This window comes from Poecilia mexicana, unplaced genomic scaffold, assembly GCF_051168715.1.
Source record: "Poecilia mexicana isolate PSO_F unplaced genomic scaffold, ASM5116871v1 scaffold_3, whole genome shotgun sequence".
Classification (NCBI taxonomy): Eukaryota; Metazoa; Chordata; class Actinopteri; order Cyprinodontiformes; family Poeciliidae; genus Poecilia; species Poecilia mexicana.
This window is the reverse complement of record NW_028263372.1, coordinates 10,452,040-10,468,274: the sequence shown is the minus strand read 5'-3', so window position 1 is coordinate 10,468,274 and position 16,235 is coordinate 10,452,040.

Sequence of the window (16,235 nt, the reverse complement as noted above, 5' to 3'; positions counted from 1 at the left end):
ACGCTACTTAGTTCAGGCTGTAAAAACAAGGTGATGTCTTCACAGGACAAGTTAATGTGCATCAAGCCTGTCTTCCTCCTGCATTAGGGGGATTAACACTGGGATGCTTAAAGAGGTAAAGCTGGGCGACGCGGCTTAAAAATAAAACCTCTGATTTTCTTCATACCAGGTCCGATTTTAATCGATTTTTTTCTTGCTTTCTTTGTTAAAAAAAGAAACTACAGTTGACTTGCAAAAAGTTGCTTTTATTTAAATCATCTCTCCTATGAGTTGCATGACGAAGAATTAGGACCACACCTCAAGAATTTTTGATTAATTACAAGAACATAGTGATATTAGCAGGAAAAACATGCAATTTTACCAGAGAAATATCCTATAATTAAAAGAAAAAAAGTAGTTTTAATAATAAAGTCATTAAAATATGACGTGACCACCTCAGTCCGTGCGGTTCTTTATTCAAAACAGACACGGTCGTTTGCATGATCGTTTCAAAGAGCCTCGCAAACGGCAAAGTCCTTGCTTTTGATTTTTGTCATCTGATTTTGCAATTATTGCTTTAAAGTTGTGTGAACAGGATGACCGTTGTCGAAAGTGTGATGTGATGTAAAGTTCATCCAAGTCATGAAAATGGGCAACATTTCGTGGCAATAAGTGGCTTAAAGGGGTCTTGAAATTCAAGTGGCAAATTGAAAATATGGAACATCAGATCCCGTTAAGAGGATTCTCTTAACCCTGTAAACATTGTGACTGTAAACAAACTTAGTATCGCAGAAAGACGCAAGTCTTCAAGTATCGTCACCCATTCGGGTGTTCAGCTGATTCTAAATCAAACATCAAAATATGTGGGGTCTTTTCTCCACAAGTAACAAAAAATAAATAAATCAGATAAGCACAGAGGGAAGGTAAACATTAGTGCAATTTATTTTTATGGGGGTTTTTGTCCCCAACTGATCATAAATGCATGTGTTGGCATGTGTACTTACATGGCTGTGGCCTCATAGGTTAAGACTGCTGCTGGGGATTGGGGTGGCGTGGGGGTGGAGAGGGTGAAGGTAAGTCATTGATTTTTTTTTTTTTTTTCCCTCTCCCCCCTCCGTTTTCTCCAGGATTTTGACAGAATCATAGCACCGTGGAAACAAAGAAACTGCTTTGTGGCAGAGGAAAACCTTTCATTTCAGTAGCACTGAATGGTGGCTTGCTGCTGATAACAGCATGGGTAATCACACACACACACACACACCAACACATACCAGTGTAAGGTACCACTCACATATAAGGTTAAGGTATGATTGTCGCACATGATTGTGAAAATAAACAACCCAAAGGTACCTTTTTCACTAAGCTGCAGCTCAGACACACAATCACAGTTATTATCAGCCTCCACAGGAACAAATGTCAGCTGAAGGGCTGCTTCTCATCTGCTGCATGCCGCAAATTAAACAGTGATTTTCACAGGTTTTCTTCTTTTCTTTTCTTTTTTTTATTGTAATTTTTGAAAAGAGAAATGTTTTCCCACAACCTTGTTTTATCACAACTCGAAAATCGGACAAAAACAACATGGGGAGCAAGACACGAGTTTTACGCACTTTGCACATCTGGATACTGACATTAGCACAAAATTATATCTGAAGGTAATTGTTTTGTACTGGATGCTATTTAGGGGTGTCATAACAAAGGGGATAAATACAAGTACATGCTCCATTTCTTATATTTAAAAAATTGAGAACCATGTATTGCTTTTCTTTTACTACACAATTAGTTTCCCAATGTGGAGGGGGTATGGATACTTCTGCAAGTTTTTTAGTCTTACTCCATAATCATATTTCTGATTTTATCCCAGTTACCTATGTTTAGCATAAATTTTACTTGTTTTAAGCGTCAGTTGTGCTCTCGAAGTAGTATTTATTTATTTTTTTCCCAATTATGAATGTAAATGAGCTTCAATCCTGAATTGTTTTGGAGTGGTTCACCCGGGTTTGTGCAGTGAAGAATCGCTGGCTTTGATTCTCCCGTTGCCATTACGGCATCTGAAGTCATCCCAAGGCAAATGGAAAAACAACATTGATACAGATAGCGCACATTGGGAACGATGAAATTCCGGAGTCAAATTGCTCTTCATTAAACGATTTGACCCCAAAATATTAGATTTCAGAGTTTCAATTGCATTTCGTATCTTTTCTATCATTATTGAGATGACGAGCGATCAGATCGATTCTGTGACAAATTAACTTGAAGAAGACCAGACTCCGCGGCCGTCTCAGAGTGTCTGTCTGTGTGCACATATATCCAGATGTGTTTACATTCGCCCAAATGGAATTAATGCCATTGTGCAGACATGTACATCTTCATATAACACTGATGGTGCTGTGTGTCTGCATGTGTGTGTGGGTGTGTGTGTGTGCGTGTGTGTGTGCCTAATCTAAATCAATCAATTTTATTGTGAAGACTGAGGTTAGCTTTAGGTTAAGATTGAAGAAGTAGGAAAGGAGCAGGCCACGGTTAAGGTCAGGGTAACACAGTGCTGTGTGTGTGTGTGTGTGTGTGTGTGTGTGTGTGTGTGTGTGTGTGTGTGTGTGTGTGTGTGTGCGTGCTTGGCAAGCTGACTTTGTCTTTATTGAGCTGTAGCTGTAATCTAAACAGCCCTGCAGTGAGTCTCCTAACCTGAACCAGAACGGACGGATAGAAATCGGCGGATGCTGCGAACACGCAGATAAAGGAACAACCAGCCCTGAAAACATAACTCACTCATCAGCGGTTACATGGACAGGAGTGGGAGACAGTGTCTCCACCGTCAGATTCACTCTTGGGCAAATCGATGGATGGCATATGTAGGCTTTGCAAACTTTTACCACAGTGTCTCGCTATAAAGTATTGGACTGATTGTGAACAAAGATGCTTAGGGGCAAATATGACCTCAATTTTTACATTTTGTAGAGGGAATGTTTCTGCAAAGCAGTGGAGAACTACTGACTTTTAGAAGTTCAGTTTTCACCTATTCACCTATTCGCTGATTGTTCTGCCGAACTCCAAATTATTTGCAGATTTTTTTTCATAAATATCTAAAACTTGCAAAACAAAATGCAGCTTGTGAAGCTGAAATGCCCAGTGGAACACTACTTGGTGCAAATTGGTTGATGTTTGCAAACCATCCAATGCAAGAGCATCATTCATTTTCTTTGGTACATATTGGCTGTGCCTCCAAGAGCGGTTTCCACTGTGCATATTAATAATTATTAAGGTATATTTTTGTGTTTGAATCATTAAAATAGGCAGTCATAGAGGCAAGTTTTAGCTATTTGTGGGCAGTTGTTGCCCCATGAATCCTGGGGGTCCACAGTACGGTTCAATATGAAGGACACTCACCCATTTTTATAGGAGATAAGTTGAATTTAGGATCAGCATGCTGTCTTTCCTTCCCACTTTCTAATCCTCACCAGTTAGTATGTAAACAAGAACAGGGCTGACTGGTCGTATTCAGGAAGGACAACAACCTTTAATGGTCAGTGGAAATGCTTAGAGCCAATTATATTCAGGTGCTGCCCAGCATTCATGGCTGTATTCACACCAGGAAAGACCTCTGGTCCACTTGTTTGGTCCGAACCATTTGGTTCACATTTGGTGCAGTTTGCTTTCACATTGTACTTTTTTGCAGGTGGGCTATAACAAAGCCAACGATTCCTGCTCCCGTTCGACAGACAGACACAGACCTAAAAAAAGCAAACTTTATAAGTCCTGCATTTGGCATTTCTGTTGTGCACATTTGTGATTTTATGATGACCCCAGTACCGTTTTGAATGTCAAAAACAGCTCACTGAAAACAGGTTATTTTTGCAAATGCGCGCTGCAAGCAGAATGAGACCAAACCCTCTGCGTGTCCCTGACTCATGACATGTTACCATTAGCATTGCTAGGCAGAAAATCTGCATCTCAAGTAGGATTTCAGTACAATCACTACACGCAACAGTAACGTCGACACTAAAGACCTTACATTCAGCATAATGAACAGCATCTGTGGCTCATGGAGTCCAACGAGACGTGCATTTCCAGTAGCTGGTTCGTACCGAGGCCGGTCTGCATTCACACTAGAACCAGCAGCGTTTGTTTGGCGACCTCAAAAACTGGGTCTCGGTCCGATTGCTTGGTTCCACCACCATGGTTCTCTTGAATGCATTCACAAACACAAAAGGTCCAGATCGACGGGGTAAACAAACTCCACTCTGTTTAAAAGCAAACCAAGTGTGTCCGTTGTAAATACAACCTAAAATGCAGTATTGATATTAATGTTAGTACATAAAAACTGCTTCCAACATGTGACATTTATGTTTAACGATTGATTTAAAGGCATGCAAGATAGATGCAAGTTCATTTATGTCCATATGTTTGTATGAAATGCATGATGAGCTGTGGATTTGTCTCAGCATTTGTTTTTGTTTCATATTTGATGAACATTTGCTGCATCTCTCCACCCTGGCCTTTCGAAGATGACTCGTCTCATCTGAAGCCACTTACGGCTAAATGTCCCATCTGGTAACATTTCCACGTTTCTCCGCCTTAAATCAATAGAAATAATTTTCCTAAGACCCTGACACACGAGCGCGCGCCCACACACACACACACAACTAGGTTGACTTCTTTTCGTTTCATCTAGCGTTTAATTTGATTGGCATTTGTGTGGCGGCTGTCGTTTATACGACTGACTCTGAACCTGCACATCAGTTTGAAACCAAACACTCGTTTTTTCGACGCCATATTCTCTCTCCCCATCCGCACACCCCCAGACCCCCGGATTGGATTTATTGATCGTTATATGTCCAGTAATGTTGATTTGCGGTTCATTCTTTCTCTTTTTCAAGGTTTTTGTCTTTGCAATAAATCTGTTGTGCAGATGAGCCGAAGTCAGCGCACACCGGTCTCCATTTTAGCTTGCTCCTCCATCAGGTTTGGGGCGCGTGATGGCCGACGATCTTCCTCCAGGTGCGACGCGTCGGCGCGGATGATCGCCAACGCAAAAAGAAAAAAAAAAAAAGACACAACACTCAGACGGGCAAACACTCTCGGTTGCAAGATGTAAATTGATCCAGGAGCAACGGAGCCACGGTAACGGTGAGTGATGCTTCGTTATTAATGTATCCAGATGAGATAATTACTCAGCCCTTCTGCTCCTCCACCGGGCAGTTAGTTAAACACGCGTCGGGGATTATGATGTCAGCTAGATTAAATGATCAATTACGCACACACGGCAGAGTGCACGCTCCCTCTCACCCCCCTTCCTCTGAAAACACACCTAACACACACACAAACAAGTGTAAGTGTAACGGGGATACACTGTATGTGTGCTGGTTTGGTCAGCGGCCCGTTGGTTGGGGACCCCGGCTTTTGACCTCTCGCTCCGGGGTCAGGCAGCAGACGGCCGGCCAGCTGGACATTTCCATCTCAAAGACCCCAAGGACCACCCCCCCCCCCTTCTCGCGCACACACACACACACACTCATCTAAGATCCCCTCCCTCCTTTAAGTTGTATCTCATTTTCTCCTGCTGCGGATGGTCGGGTGGTTTATGGGTGCGGAGGAGCTGCAGCCATTCATTTCTCCCTAACAGGAGGTCTAATGGAGAGGTCTACGCTGGAAACCTGAGCTCTCACTGAGTAATGAGCTGCCCTTTACTGTCCACTGTGTGTAGCTTCATGTGTGGTTTTTGCTTAGTGTGTGTGTGTGGACTGCCAGGCCTGCTCTGACCCTATAAATGATGCGTCTCCTCCTCTCATCCACCGCGGCTCTTCGCTGCTAACAACCTCTGATCCGATCTTCTATGGCGGAGGCCCCCTGAACTACCTTCGCCTCAACGGGCTCCTAATACGCTCCAAGCAACGGCGGGCTTCTCCGTTTGAGGTTGACACAGGGGGGACCCACGGTAGGAGCGGGTCACGCCCAGCGGCCCTGTGCGGCGATCCCACCGAGCCTCGTCGACTGCACCCTCACAATCTGCGGCAGAGCCGAGGGGCCGGGAGGGAGTGGGGGAGGCAGCCACTTCTCCACCGTCTAATGCAGTTAGGGCAGGGCCAATCAGTCATCCCGACCAATACTAACCATGTCGCTGGGCCTCTCCTCCCATCTTTTCCACGCAGGAGCCACAGAGAGCAGCACTGTACATTTACCTGCAATTAGATTTGCCTGAGTATCCTGCTGGGAGTGATGGAGGCCCCTCCGACCTGGAGATGGCAACAGCTCCTGTTCCTTCATACGTTGTTCACGAGCGCATTCGCCCTAGTGTGAAGTACGCATGTTTTTATGGGAATTGAGTGAAATCCAGTAAATATGGGTTTGTTTTTCTTTTTTTGTTGTTTTTTTAAAGAAGAGAGAAAGTAATGACCCATCCAAGCTGTTGTGTTTATAACACAGAATGTTTATTTGTACGCTTCTCCTCCTTGAACTTTTCTCACTTTTTTGGAGGATTTTGTGGGATGGACCAACACAAATTTATACATAGTGGATTTATACAGGATTTAAGTTTAGTAGGCCTGTGTGTTCTGGGTGTTTTATTCTTAAAATAAAAAATCCTATTGACCTAAGTAATAATGTTTACAACACAGAATGTTTTTTTTTTCTTGTACATTCATCCTTCTTGAACGTTTTTCACTTTTTTTTTTCTTTTTTTTTTATGGGATGAACCAACACAAAATTGTACATAACTGCAGAGTAAAATGAAACTGTGTGATTTTTAACGTTTCTCACCAAAAAAAAAAAAAAAAAGTGGCTCAAACTGGCGATATTCTTCAAAATCAGCTCAAAAATCAAAAAATTATTAGTTGGCTTTAACTGTGAAGTTTGACTGGGCCATGATGACGCGAGAATATGCTCCAAGCTACCATTACTTTGTAGCTCTGCTTGTGTGTTTAGGGTTGCTGGGAAAGCAGCACTGGTCACAGTTTCCTGTTTTTTTCGAGCGTCCAACAGGTTTAGTCAGGTCCATTCAGTTTTTCATTTCTCTGACCACATACCCTGTTCCTGCTGTAGCCTCGCCATGATGATACCACCACAGAGCAATGCTGCTGTGGCTTGTTTAGGCTAATTTAGAGTTTATCTTTTCTTCAACAATGGCTTTCATCCTGACAGCGGTTTTAGACAGGCTAAAGTCAAGTATTCTTGACTGAACAAGTATGTCGACTGAATATCAGTGTGTGATCAGCATACAGCACACACACTGCGTACAGCTGGGACACAAGTGCCAACAGGAGGTGGATGTTAATATGTTCAGTTAAATTCCCGTCTTCCGCCTGAAGGATAAAAACTGTTACAACTTGATTTACAAAACAAACTTCCAGAAATTGACTGCATTTTGTTCATGTAAACAATTCTGCAAGGTAATTGTTTGATTTCATTAAACTTTTTTTTTATTGGAATACTTTCTTCTGCAATTGCTAAAAAAAAAAGACATGTTAACATATTAGCCATTTTTCTTTTTGTTGTTGTGTCTTTGCAATGGATGACTTTACTAAACACTGCGCGTGTGTGTGTGCGCGTGTACGTGTGTGTGTGTGTGTCCGCACAGCAGTAAGTCCCGGTGCCGCCTGGTGACAGTGCGGTAGTGTTTACCAGGCCATTGGCTGAGGTGGTGGATGGATAATGATTTAACCATTGAAGATTAGTGAGCAGATGAATACAATGGAGAGGCTGATGGCTGCCTTGTTCTGTTTGCTCTGCCTCTACCGGGAACTCGACAGATCACACACACTCACACACACACACAAATAGTTTAATCACCATCACCGAGCTCATGACACATGCACCTTAACTAGATGAAGTCCTCAACTCCTGTGTGCGTGTATGTGTGTATGCGTGTGTGTGTGTGTGTGTGTGTGTGTGTGTGTGTGTGTGTGTGTGTGTCACTGTGTGAACCTGTGCTTTGTAAACATGTCTGCAGTTTCGGCGGGAGGCTCTCCTGCCTTATCAGAATGCACAAACACACACTCGCACACACTCACATGGTCGCCATTCCCTCGCCCCTCAGCCGCCTCTCCTTTCTCCAGTGCTTCTGTCTCGTGCGCCATCGCTCTTTTCCACACCTCCGCCCCTGTTTTCTCGGTGATTTAGTGCTCCGGGCCCCTCCCTGTGCTGCGGCAGCACATTAAGAGCATTTAAACCGTGGCTGTTACTAAACAGGGGTCTTTATGGAGCCGATCCACACATCTAAAGCCCATTACAGCTACATCAAAGCAGGATAACAATGACTAATGAACAATAGATATCATGGGAGACTGTGCCAAATCAGTATTCACTATTGCAGAGATGGTAGCAGAGTGTGTGTGGGTGTGTGTGAGTTTTTCTTTGTGGTGAACATTTACTGCTCCACTGATTCAAGCTTCCTTTAATTGCTCTGTGTGTGTGGATCAACACTATGTATCTCACTGGATCTGTCCACATGCTTCTTATTTCTGTGTGTGTGTGTGTGTGTGTGTGTGTGTGTGTGTGTGTGTGTGCGTGTGTGTGTGTGTGTGTGTGTGTGTGTGTGTGTGTTGTATTAATTTTTATTTTCGTGAAATTAAGATTAACCACACCACACACTTCTAAAGGGAGAATCATTATGCAAACACTACTGTAATAGTCAATATGCAGGTAGGAGTGGGTGTTTATTGTATCGTTTATCATTTATCATGAAAAATTCCTTATAAGAATTTTGATTTATCGCTGCCTCGATAAATTCCAATTAACAATATTACATTTTTAAAAGTCAGAAAAAAAATTTTTCCTATTTTTTTTCACAGATTGTTCCACAAGAGCATTGATAAATATCGTCAAATTCAAAAGGAGGACTAAATGCAGTTCCTGTGTGACATAAACCACGCTTCTTTAAATAAGTGACGTCATAAAAAAGCATATTCCAAAGGGAATGTTCTTCCAAGAACAATATTTATTTGTGTGGTACAGTTACCTAAAAGAATGGGTAATAAATAGTTTTTATGCTGATATTTTGATCATGATCACGATACTACCTCAAAATATCACAATAAAATTCCAAGTCCATATCACCTTCCCCTGCATGCATCTTTAGTACTCGCTGACCCCCGGACCAGCCTCTTCCCCTCTGCGTCAGAGCTTTGGATGTGAAAGAGCGCAGAAGTACTCTGAAGGCTTTGCTGTGAAGTGTCGAACGGAGAAGGTGGAAGTAGCGTCGGTAATCCCATAATGGCAGGTACACGATGACACAGGGGAACCTGTGTAATCCTCTTTTGGATGCAGCTATCATTGTCCATATCCCTGCCACTTTCCCTACTAATCCCAAACCCCACCCGACACCCCCGCTCGTTCCCCCGCCCCTCTCTGACACAGCTCTCGTAAAAACACAGTTGCACGGCTGTTCATGGATAATTTAGAGGAAAACTGGACTTTTGCAAAATTCACGACATGCCTTACGCCTAAAAACAAAAAGATGAATTACAAACATCTATTTGATTGGCCTGATGAGAATTCATATCTCATAGATAAACACAAGTGGGTTTGGATTAACTCTGTTAACTTGCCTACATTTTATTGCTGCACTAAAGTTACAGTAACAAGTAAGTAAACTTTATGATTGTATGTTAAAAAAAAAAAAAAAAAAAAAGATGTTAACTAATGCTTGATACACCTCATAAGTTTAAGGGACAGCAAAAAATAAATCAATCAAACAAACTTCTAAGGAACTGGAATGTTTTGTGTACACTGTTAGTGGTGGGAATTTACCACATTATCATTTATCGTGAAAAATCTCACTTATTGATGGTAAATGTTTATTTATTTATTTATTTATTTTGCTATTTTCTCCGCTATATCTTCCACAAGAGCATCAGTAAATTAATGTGTGATTAAATGCAGTTACTAGGTGCAGCTAAGTGATATAAATCACACTTTTTAAAAAGAAATTGGTGTTCTGAAGATGCCTGTTTCAAATGGGAATGTTTTTGTAGAAACATTGTTTGTGTTTTCGGTGCTAGGGATGCTACACCATCCAGTCACAGCCATGCAATGACTTATCAAAATATGTAATGATTTGTTTTTTATTATAATCTTTATTATCACAATAGTACCACAAAATATCGCGATAAAATTCCAGGTCCATATCGCTCACCAGTTTTAAATCAACAAAAACTGGTTACATTTAACCTGATTTCTAAGGTAGCTTTATTAAATTAATGACTCAAACAGATAAGATTTGAACTCCTAGGATAAATATTGACCTGAACGTTTGATGCAACAGGCAATATTTGTCATTTTACATTTTACCAATCAACAAAAAGATCTGCATTATGGCAGTCCTTAACTTTTGGTAAATTTATATATTTGTTCTTTGTTAAACATATTTAAACATTTCAGCCTCTCTACTGCCCACAACAAAAACAGCTGACTGAACCAAACTCTTCCAGTTAAAAGCCACTTAATTGAAATTAACTTTTTTTTATTACACTTACAAACTAATATGCGTGGTTTCCTAAAATTGAAATAGTTTTAGTGATGTGTCCTTAAAATATTTTAAATAAATTTTTAAACTATATATATATAAAAAAAAGGTCTCAAAACCTGCTTTCCTGCAGTTGAAGCATCATTTTCAGTTTATGAGCAACTCTTATTCCAATAGTTTTGTTGAATGGAGTCAAAAAGACTTTTTTTTGGTACATACGCAAAAGATTTCTAAAATAAGCAACCACTAGAGGAGCTTAATGTCTTCATTTCCTGACAAGATATGGCAAAAGAAAAGTAAAAGAAAATTAAGCAAACGAAATAAATACTGTGAAAGTCTACTTAAGGGCATCCTCGTGAATAAACGTAGTTTTGTTCCAAGAAACAGGCGTGAAGAGGAACGCAGCCTCTTGTTGACGTCGAATATAAAATCCTTCCCTTTTCAATCTTATAGATTTTTTTAGACACCAGTAAAGGACAGCAGTCTCGCCGTAGCAACAAATTTCAGCCTTATCACTCGGTGCCTGTTCTCATGTAACCCCCAACAGACAGAAAGCTGATAATAGACGTGACACTTCTTGTGCCGTACATGTGGCTGAAAGGAAACGCCTGTTAGGGATTATTATGACAGCTACAACTGTAATAAAACTTTACGTTTTATGTATTTATTTTTTTTATAAATTGTTGTTGGGTGTTTTTATTGAAACATGCGCTGAAAGCTGTTTGAATGTGTTGCTCCATTTCAGAAAACGGACTTGAACTTGTTCAAATAAGGAAGTCGACACAGAAAGGCTAAAATATGCACAATACGAAGTACAGATCTGGAACAAACAGAAGAAAAACCCTGTTTCTGGAAACCTGTTCAGAGTTGCTTTTGATTAGCAGTAAGTGGGATATTAATTAATATACTTGATGATGGCATCTGGACAAAACGTAATCTTTACTGCTAGCTTCATATTTGTCATATATGTCTTTACGGTGTAACGTACTTTGAAGATCCTCGTTGCTGAAATGAGCTCTACAGACAAACCTGACTTTAAAAAACAGGATCTATGAATTAAAGATCCAGAGCAAACGGTTACAGTGAATTACACACCTTTGTGTGTGTTTATAGCTTCTCTCAAAACCCCATTAAATCTCATTTCAACCATTTTCAGACTCTTTCCAACTCACCCTCTTTTACTCAAAATACTAACAAATGCAGGCCTGTTTAAGGACCTCTGGTGGAAAGCATCCTTTTTCTTTTTTTTTTTTTTTTTTTTTTTTTGTATTATTTATCTAATAATCTCATCCTCGGTGTGACTCTGCCTCCGCGCTGACCACCAAGCCTCCAGGCCACGGGTCTGCTGACCCCTCACCCCTGACCCTCTCAGCTGGTCAAACTCTAACCCTGGGACAGATGGATAACGGACTCTTTGCTTTATCTCCTCCTGAACACACTCTTCCTCCCTGCTCTCGCCGCAGCCTTTCATTTCACCTCTCGCTGCCCTCCTCTTTCTGTCTCTTCGTCCTCCCTCTCCCGCTCCTGATTACCTACACTAACAGATCTTCTCGTGTCCTAACCCCTCTGTTATACAATCCACTTTCAATTTTTACTCTCTCCCCCCCCCAACCTCTCCGCTGACACGTCTCACCTGTTCGGCTGCTCTTACGTCGCCGCTCTGTTCACATGTTTACGCTTTCTCTTTTCTTTGTGTCCGTAAGCCGTCTTCCACTGAGCGTTTCCTTTCCAACTTTCCTGTTAGACACATTTGGCATTTTGTCCATGCGACTCAGAAAAGAGTTTTTTGCCATTTTGCCACGTTGAAAAAACAAACTGAACCGTTTCTTTTGATAACTCAACACAGAGCAGGGCATAATTGTGACATGGATTAAGTGTGGCAAAAAGGTTTTCATAACTTTTTTTACAAATAAAAATCTTAAAAACTTCACTAAAAAAAGAGAATGCAGCTATAACTTTAAAGAAATTGCTTTAGTTGGGCCAAAGTAAGTGAATGAAGGTCATGGAAGTTATTATGTTCATGTTTGTTCACCTTTACAACTTCATAGGTTTACTTGGATAAACTTAACTCGAGTACTTTTGACCAATTAGCTCTTTGTTTTTAAGCTTTGAGCTTTACAAATCTCCAACTTAGTGTACATCTATATTAAGAACTTTTACTCTTATACACTGATCTGATGGGAAGAGTATGGCAAAACTACAAACCTACCAACATCCATCAGCCTGACGGGCCAGAGTTCGCTGATTGTGGAACCCAATATGGGCTAAAGCAAGTTTTGGTTCCCTACCCACACAAAGTTTATTTTCCTTAAGCATTAGATCGATTGAAACCCCTACCCTTTAGTGGAAATTAACCAATGACTGGTCAGTTTATCACATCCGTCGTCAATGGATTAGAGCAAACTGATTGTCCTTAGAGCTATGATGGCAGATTGTTCGAATTCTCACTTATCTTCGCCGAAACCGAACTGGAACGCTTCACGTTGAGCGAGCGGTTTCTATAAAAGTGCTGGTGAAGCACGATGTTTGGAAAGCAGCAGCTCAGGTGGCAAAATATGTCAACAAGTCACGCACTGGTCCAGCTTTGGTCCAGCTGTTTGCAGTTTGCCACATGGAAACAGCAAACATGGAGGGAAAAATCCCTGACTGCAACGTCCCACCACACTGAAACAAGGTGGTGGCACCATCATGCTGTGGGGTCCTTTTTCTCCAGCTGGAAAATAAGAATGTGGCATTAGCATAAAATGGGGTAATTCTGGCTGAAAGTCTCTCGGAAGCTGCAAATGACTTGAGTCTGGGACACAAACATGCAGGAAGAGCAATAGAGTGATTTAGTTCAATGCATATTCCCAGTCTAGACCGAAACCCAGCTTGGAATCGGTATCAAGAGAACTGCTGTTCACAGATGCTTTCCATCTGATCTGATTGAACTAGAGCTGTTTTGCAACTAAAAATAGAGGGGAAGAAAAAAAATTCACCTCTGTGGACCTGCAGAACTGTCGGAAACAAACAAAAGGTCTTAGTAAAACCCTGAAGCAGCATTTGGTTTTTGTGCTCCACTAATCTGGAACAAAGTTCAAGAAAACTGCAAAACAGCCGAAAACCTGAGTTCCTTTATATCGAGGCCAAAAATCCACCTTTGATTCATAACGACTGGAACATTGATCAATATGTTTGATGTATATTTTTGCCTGATGATTTTGATTGAATTGGTTACCATTTATGCCGTAAGTCACCTTGAAGGAAAGTCAAATAAACTTGACCTGACTCAGATGTGTGCAAACAGGCACACTTTTCAGATTTTCATTTGTAAAGAGTTCGAAAACGTGTCTTGGCTCCCAGCCACACAAATATCACACTTGAGTTTTGTAGCTACAACCTAGAAAAATGCAATAAATAAATAAAATCCAGAGGTTGTGAATACTTTTCGTGACCGAAAGCTTAAACTGAGCTGGAGGAGATCTGTCATGAAAACAATGTTTTTTTATGTATTTATTCTTTTGCGCTAACAGCGTTTGAAGTCACCTTTTTATCCTGAAATAATCCAATTTGTGGCGCCATCCATAACAATTAGGTGAAAACGACATTAAATTCACGAGATTTTAACTGTCAAAATACTTTCTTGAGATATATATATATATATATTTTATTATTATTCTTATATATGTATAAAAGAGCCTGAGCGGCCACCCCGTGGTGTTTATGTTCTAAATAATTTTCCAGGAACCTTTTTCTCTTTCCATGTTTGTATCCCCTCTCCTTTCCCTGGACTAATATATGAGGCCATTATAAACATTTATGCAGCCCCAGAAGCTTCCCGTGCCAAAGGGGCTGACGCTCAGGCGGATCGAACCTTTCGATTGATACTGAAACAATTTGCATACTGATTCTCTTTCAGAGCGCACGGATCCATAACAACACCGCTCGGCTATTCAAATGCGCCTGCACCGGGAAGGAACGGAGAGCAGCGCGGACTGCGGCGCAGGGGAGAAAATAGTAATAATAAAATTAAAATTAAAAAAACAACAAAAAACCTCGGACTTTATCCATGTTATTGCGGGACGGGAGGATTTTTTTTTTTTTTTTTTTGGGAAACCCGCGCGGCGCCTGCAGGGATCTTTTACCGCGGACTGGATTCGGGACGCTCCGGAGGAGGAGGAGGAAAGGATGGAAGCCGAAGGAAGCCGCAGCAGGACTAAAAGGAGGAGGAGGAGGAGGAGGAAGATGAGGGGGGACGCGTAAACATACAAAAAGAAAAAAAAGATAGAAATGCGTACAATAAGAACTACATTTGCTCTTTTTGTGTGTGATTTTTTTCTTTCTTTCTTTCTTTGCCTGCATATATGTTGGAATTAAAGTGTTCGTGTGAAAGTGGCGCTGCCGCTCTGCGCGCTGGGAGGATGATGAAGACGCATGACAGGAGTGGGATCCTGCGGTAAAGTCGGGGATGTGGAGAGGGGGGTGTGGGGGAATGGGGGGTTTATACAGTATGTGAGTGCGTGTGCGTGTTTTCAGGAGAGGATGATATTTAACTCTTTATTTTTTTTAATCTGAAAGAATGAAAGGGAAGAAAAGCAGACATTTCAACCGCGGCGCCCCGTTGACTTGAGATGAGACGTGGAAAGAAATGTTGGGGTGGAGTGGGGGAAGGGGGGGGTGCTGCACGCTGTCCGAATCTGACGCACACCGTCCGGATGCGTCTGCACACAAAACTTACAACAGCTGCACCGCATTTCAGACCAAAGGCGGAGGGGGAGGTGTGGGGAGGGTGGGGAGATTTTATACTGAAAGAAAAGTGCTTTTAATGAAACGCAGCAAAAGAACCTGGAGTCCTTCTGCGGAAAACAGTTCAAGAAATTCCTAAGATTTGCGTCGTTCGGTGCTTAATATCGACCTTCTTTTAATCTAAAGCTGATCTGCTGTTTTTCGAAGGTTGCCGTTTGAGAATAAGATGATTCGAGCTGTTTTGTGTGATTAAATTAAGTAAATGAATCAATAAAAAATAAATAAATGAGAGAGCGCGACAGTGCGTCGGAAAGAAGGCGATGAAAAGGAAGCAGGTCGTCGCATCTGTTGGTGGGGAGCAACTCCACCCTGTTGTCGCTGTAAGAAAAAAAAGGCACACAGATCAAAATGGCGCGATGCAAATACCATTCCTTAATTTGCCGAGTTGGTTGCAGTCTTTAAAAAATATGGGAAACATTTCTACTTAATTTAAACGGACGGCTTTCGTAAAATATGTACCGGTCAAACGCTCTGTTCGAATTTAACCGAACCGGTGTAACACCTTATATGCATTTTGTTTGTGTAGGTTTTATTTAATATGAGTAGGAATTATGTCATTTTAACAACTGAAAGAGAATTAAATAATTTTTTTTTTCTCCAGCTAATTTTCAAAATTAGAGCAGAGCCGGCCCAAAGTTTTTCTGCTACCCTAATCATTGATTGGGGCCCCAATGCTTAAGTGCAGTCACCATGGCACCAATTGATTTTCATCATCTTGTGTCTGTCTAATTATTTATTTACTTACTTATTTTACAGCTAGTGAATCAATCAAAGTGACTACATCACAAAGTGCTACTTGCTTGACATACTACTTCACATATTTTTGTAAATGGAAATGTAAGAGGAAGTGTCTTATTTGTTTCATCTGGTTTTTGTGCCTGTTGAGGCATTTCAGCTTTTCAATGAACAATCAGTGGAGTTAGTAAGCAGGGGTCGACTTGATTGATTTTTTCATTAATTCCTGGATTTGTTTGTAGTATGCTGCACATTAAATGTGGTTCCAGCATAGATACAT